Source organism: Oncorhynchus gorbuscha, linkage group LG04 (genome assembly GCF_021184085.1).
Source record: "Oncorhynchus gorbuscha isolate QuinsamMale2020 ecotype Even-year linkage group LG04, OgorEven_v1.0, whole genome shotgun sequence".
NCBI lineage: Eukaryota > Metazoa > Chordata > Actinopteri > Salmoniformes > Salmonidae > Oncorhynchus > Oncorhynchus gorbuscha.
The window spans coordinates 44,491,129-44,497,128 of record NC_060176.1 but is presented as its reverse complement, the minus strand read 5'-3'; the positions used below and the strand labels follow the sequence as shown (position 1 = coordinate 44,497,128).

The window sequence follows — 6,000 nt, the reverse complement described above, 5'->3', positions numbered from 1 at the left end:
AAGGGAATAGGGTGGCATTTGGGCCGCAGGCTGTATCTAAACACACACTAATCAAGGGCTGTGTGGTTGGTGGAGCACTGTAGGGAGAGCAGGCTCGCTCTGTATGATGCCATGTATGAGGTTTCAGTCTCCTGGTATACTTGGGGAAGATAGTCGGTGAGAAGGGATAAGAGGACAAAGATCTGATTGGCATCATCATAATCATAATTACCATCACCACCACCATTATTATCATCATCATAAAGCAGAGGCAGTCACTAGCTGCATTTCTCTTCTATATTCAAGTCTAAAATTGTATATTAATGTGGCCCTGCATTCACTCATTTTTTCCCATTGGCTGCCTTACTTTGTGGCTAATATGCCCCCCCCCCCCCTCTCCCCGTCTACTTCGTCTACTCCGTCCCTTTCTCTCTCTCCCTCTCTGTACCGTGAGCGAGCAGGAGCCAGCCTTGAGGCATCCCGTTTCAACTCCTCAGCTTCCCGTAAGAGGGGTGGGGGGGGGGGTATTTAAGAGCGCTAGGTAGGAGTGGGGTCTGACCGCAGAGTCTACTGTTTAAGAGAAAGGGAATTCTCCCTCCGTCTCTCTTTCACTCAGTCCCTAGATCTCCTGGCTGCTCTCTCTCTCTCTCTCTCTCTCTCACTGGCTACAGCATCAGCAGGCTGGCTCTCTAGGTGGCAGGAATAGAGTGACTGAGAGAAAGAGAGGAAAATGACATAACTGTCATTGCTTTAGAAGGCAAAGACAGACCCACAAGAACATTTGTTTTATTTGAGCCCAACTCTACTACATTGATTTAGCTCCAGTGGAGAGATTCTGTGAATTCAGTAGAAGGTAAGCTGCTCCTGTCTTTACCTGGCTGCAACACTTTGATGCTCTGTTCGAAATAGAATGAGTGCTGATGTCTAGGTTTTGTGTAATCAGATCATTTAAGGCTATTGTTAGTGTGACTGTGACTGTGGATTTGTATTCATATTAGAGAAGTATCAAATTGGAAAATACAATCAATTTCATGATTTTGGTTTCTAAATCTTCACAGGAAATGACGTATTTATTGCAAAATATGTAGATATCAATGCATATTCTATAGATACATCAGAGAAATTGCTGTTTATTGTCGTAGCAACATCTTTTGAAATAGTAAACTGTGGATTGTAATTAGATAGATTTCATCAATCGAAGTGGGATCTTTTATTGTTTACCTTCATTACCGACAGTAAATTGACTTTACATGTTCAAAGGTGCCCTTTACAGTTTATGAAGGATGTTGTTCACCACATTTTTGACATGCTTCTACTATTTAGCTCTTACCTAATCTCCTCCACCATCCGGCTCTCTCTCTCTAGAGCCTGAGGATGAGGTTAGCTCTTACCTGAACAGAGGAAAATGTGTAAATTGAGGGATCCAAGACATCAGCTAACTACTGAATAATTCTGCAAGGTGTTGTGTTCAGTTGCGGTCGGCTCGGGTTGTGTTAGGAGTACAGATAGGGGTATGGTTGTTTCCGTGGGTGCTGCCTGCTGCAGCCTGCCAGATCTGAGTCTGTCCAGCCCTCTGTAAATCTACTAAATGTGTGCCAGCAGACAGCGGGCTTCTGTAGCCCGGAAGACAGACAGATGCTGTGCATTTGAGTTGCTCTCTCCACTCTCGCCCTGTTCTCTCTGCTCTCTCTGCTCTCTCTGCTCTCTTTGCTCTCTCCACTCTCTCCCTGTTCTCTCTGCTCTCTCTGCTCTCTCTACTCTCTCTACTCTATCTACTATTTCTCCTCTCTCCAGGTTCTCTCACTGTACGGTCGGTACGCAGTACTAGCTGGCAGCTCCGCCGACTCCCTCCCTCCCTCTAGCCTATAGCAATGTACTGTTCACGCTGTTCAGCATGTGTGTGTGTGTGTGTGTGTGTGCACGTGGTCCTCACTCCTCACAGATGTCAAATATATCAGCACGCTCAGAGAGAGAAATTAGGGATATAAGGAGCTTATTGGGGGGTTTGTCGATAACGTCCCACAAAGAGATTACACCCCTGGGACTGTGATGACTGAGAGTGGAGGAGAGGATGGGTATGGAGCTGTGTGTGTGTGTGTGTGTGTGTGTGTGTGTGTGTGTGTGTGTGTGTGTGTGTGTGTGTGTGTGTGTGTGTGTGTGTGTGTGTGTGTGTGTGTGTGTGTGTGTGTGTGTGTGTGTGTGTGTGTGTGTGTGTGTGTGTGTGTGTGTGTGTGTGTGTGTGTGTGTGTGTGTGTGGAGATATTTGTGTGGTGTGCTCTGTGTATTTTGAGGCGCTGTGTGTGTGTATATGTATGGAGATGTGGGGTGCAGTGAAGGAGGAGACTCCCAGGATACCAGGGTTGTGTCTGTTGGATGGTAATTGCGAAATTAGGGGGAGATAAATAACGGTTGAAACAGGCTCAACCCATGCAACACAATGATATTCAGTACCTAATTGGCCGATATTGAACTTTTTCCACACACGATTCCAATGCTTGTGGGATTATTTTTGACATGAGTTGCCTTGGTTTATTTGTGTGGGTTTTATTCTATCGCCGTGAGCTAAGACATATGACACTTCAATGTAGGTTTTCCTCTGTCAACCACTTTCTCATATACTTGACGTGTGTACAGCCAGTGTCAGATTGGTGGCGTTTGAGTGCCGACTGCTTGCCTTCGGTGGTTGCTCAGGCTTGGGGTAGGAATGTTTTATGACCCTATTGCCATGTGCAGAGGGAGGATCCATTGACAGTGACACCCAGTGCCAGAGATGAGTGGGGAAATGTCCTTTGTTTGGACAGCTGTCTCCTCTAACACCCCACGCTTGATAATCAACGCACTTGGAGAAATGAACTGTTTTTACATGTGTATTCATGATGACCTGAAGAGGTTTGTCTGTACACGCCCACGAGGAGAGGGAAGGATGGCAAATGAGTTGAATTTGGATGATTCTCAGGACCAAATGGTGATTTTTTCTTTTGCTGGACCAAACAACTGCAACCCCCCCCCTTCCCTTCCGTCTCTCTCTCTCTCTCCCTCTCTCCCTCTCTCGCTCTGTGTCTCTTTGCACAGTCATTGCTCTCACTGACCGTATGACATAATTACATTCCTGCATATGTCTCGTTGATTGAATTGAATGATGTTCAGTAATTGACTAGATAATGACCTGCTGCGGTTCATTTAGACTATTCCAGGTTGGTAAATGTGTGTTGGTATTTCTGATAAGGAAGTCGTGCATATCACCTTGTATGTCCCAGCCGCTGGCAGTAGGGCATGTCTGTCTGCCAGATGTTAGCTACAACACAGAGATTTAATCAGATCCCAGTACCTGGGAACACATAGCCCACAATGTGGAGCTTGACTGCAAGACCAAAACCTTTCTGGAGTGAAGAAGTAATTGTTTGTGCTTGTAGTAGTTTGAGTTCCTGTGACTCATGAAATCCCACCATTGACAATGAATGAATAGCATCAATCTACCTCTTTGAGAGGACCTATTTGCTTCATGTACACACAGACTAAGCCTTCGATCCAGTAAATTGACCTCTGTAGTATCATGCTTTGTATTTGTGCTTTGTTTTCATGTTATATTTGCTGAACACATTTGAGAGTGACACATACGCATGTATTAAGCCTTATAAAAGGCCTCTTTCCTATGTCACTCCCAGAATTGGCCCCTGATGGTGACGGCCCCTCTGAGACAAAAAGCTCCCGACAGATGAGTCATCACCACGGGAACAAAGACACAAGGATTCTCTCAAAAAGAATCCAATGTCTTAAAGTGCAGAAATCGCAGATGGTTTGTAATGCTCCTCTGATGCTAATGTGTGAGCTGAGTAGAGGGGAAGCACTGGCAGCCGGTTTGTGCGTCCCACATGACACCCTATTCCCTAAATAGTGCACTACTGTTGACCAGAGCCCTGGGACACAGCCTGCCTGTGTTCCGGGGCCTCTGTGTTACCAACATAGTCACTGCATTGGAGGCGTCCAAGAGATGAACACATGTGGCTAATAACACGGCTGTGACTCGTTGCCTTCACCAGTGACCCCACATATTGGAATACACCCACCATAGCATAATGTTCCCGGGGTGGGGTTATATAGCTCATACAAGTGTGTGAATGGATGGTAGTACTTCCCATTAGGACACGCGACACACTTTCAACCCTTATCGACATGCCGACAAGGACAACCAGATGTCCTCATATCACAGCCAACATTCCTGCCTCGATTTCCGAGTGGGAAAACCTCTCCTTCCTGTTAGAGAATAGGGTGGGAGAAAGTCATAAAGCCTGTCAATGCTGTGAAGAATCTCCCTCTTTTCAGTCCTGAAAAGATAAGTCTACAGTACTTTGGATGTCCTTGAATAACCTGAACATCCCTTTGATTAATTTGCAAGTGAATGAAGAGAACATCATTTTATTACTCTGTACCTTTTCATCAAGTTGTCTGCTGTACATTGTTAACACATTTGCCATATTGGAAATACTGGACTGCTGCCAGTGCAGCTTGCGAGGGAGGGACTAGGACCAAGGACAGAGGAAGTTGTCCTCTCCTCTGTCTGAATGTACTACTAACAGTGCAAAGTCAGGGAGCAGCACCACGAGACGCTCCCCAGACGACATGGTGCTCCCTCTCCAGGAAAGGGAATTCTCTGTCCACAGTTGATAGATAGTTTCCTCTCCCAAGTAAACATGAACACCCAGATTGTTCTTGCCTTGAGCCTACCACAGTCCAGGAAGTGGAAGGTTATTGGTCTATAAAGCCACGAAAGAGCCTAGCTCAGGTATCTTCTATCTTCATGTCTGTGAAGGAATTGGATCATGCTGTCCGATTTTTTTCCCCTTCACTCATGTCTGATCCTAGTGTCACTTTTGCATGTGTAGGCATTAAGTAATAAATCACTCTCTAGAGGTAACTAATATGAAGCCCACACAGCTCCTAGTTCTCTTGTTATAGGACTGCAATCAGATCTCGGTCGAGTTCGTCTTGCAGCTAGATTCGGTGACCTGAGACGGAAGGTGTCGGTTACTTGGAAAGTTTATCAGCCAGCCTCAATAAGATACCTTTTCACCACATTGCGACACAGTTGGAATACAGTTCAACACAAGCAGATTCGATTGGAATTGCTCAAGCTAAGGGAAAGGAAGTGGGATAAATGAATGGAGGGTTAGGTTGTTAAGACCGTCTAGAAAGATGAGTGATTAGATGTTCTGTAAAGGCAGCAGATGAGGTTAGACTAATAAACAGAAGGTCAACAGTCCTCAACGTGTAAAAAAAGAGCTCATGAACAATGACTAGTATCTATCCTCTCCAGCTGGACTGGGCTATAAGAGCAGCGTGAGACGGACCTACTGTACGTTGGGCCATGAAGCAGTGAAGAACATTGATGGGCTCACTGTCCAGAGATGAGCGAAATCTTGACATCATAAAATGGAATTGACTCTTCGGATATCTGCCAAGGCATTCCCCTCCCATGTGCATTCACAGTATCACACTTTGTCTCTGTATCTCAATGTCAGATTTGGAAATGGCTTTTCTGTTAAATGAATGTGTGTTTATTTTTGTAACAGTCAGATAAGGTAGGAGGGCTTCAGGGCAACCTTGTGGTTCCGTCAGGGTGATACTGTTCACCCTTGGCAAAGTGATCTCGCTGCAGTGTATTGGCTTCGTCCCAAATGGCACCCTATCCCTATATAGTGCAGTGCTTTTGACCGGGCCCCATAGGGCTCGAGTCAATGTAGCGGACTATATAGGGAATAGGGTGCCATTTGGGACGTAGCACAGTGCTGCGAGATAAGTGTTTGTGCTGGTATCACAGTCCTCCACCCCCGGCCTGTCTTATCAGACGTGAACACACCAACCCCCCACTCCCGCGCTATGTGTGCCATCAGATACACCAGGGTCATGGAGGACCAATAACATGGGCCTTAATTTATATGAAACCAAATCAATTCATCCCAAGAAAAAAAAAACAGACCATATTTCGATTTAATTTTCATTTTGTGTAATTTTATGCTTTTC

At 45.5% G+C, this 6,000-nt stretch overlaps 1 protein-coding gene across 1 annotated transcript in view; it reads left to right on the top strand.

Annotated features, from left to right (window-relative positions):
- The first annotated feature begins 462 nt into the window (after window positions 1-462).
- The window catches only part of LOC124034130 (tenascin-like), a 56,957-nt gene continuing 51,419 nt past the window's right edge, over window positions 463-6,000 (top strand). Inside the window, 1 exon segment of the mRNA XM_046346889.1 lies at window positions 463-482. The gene's annotated coding sequence lies outside the window, so the exon portion shown is untranslated.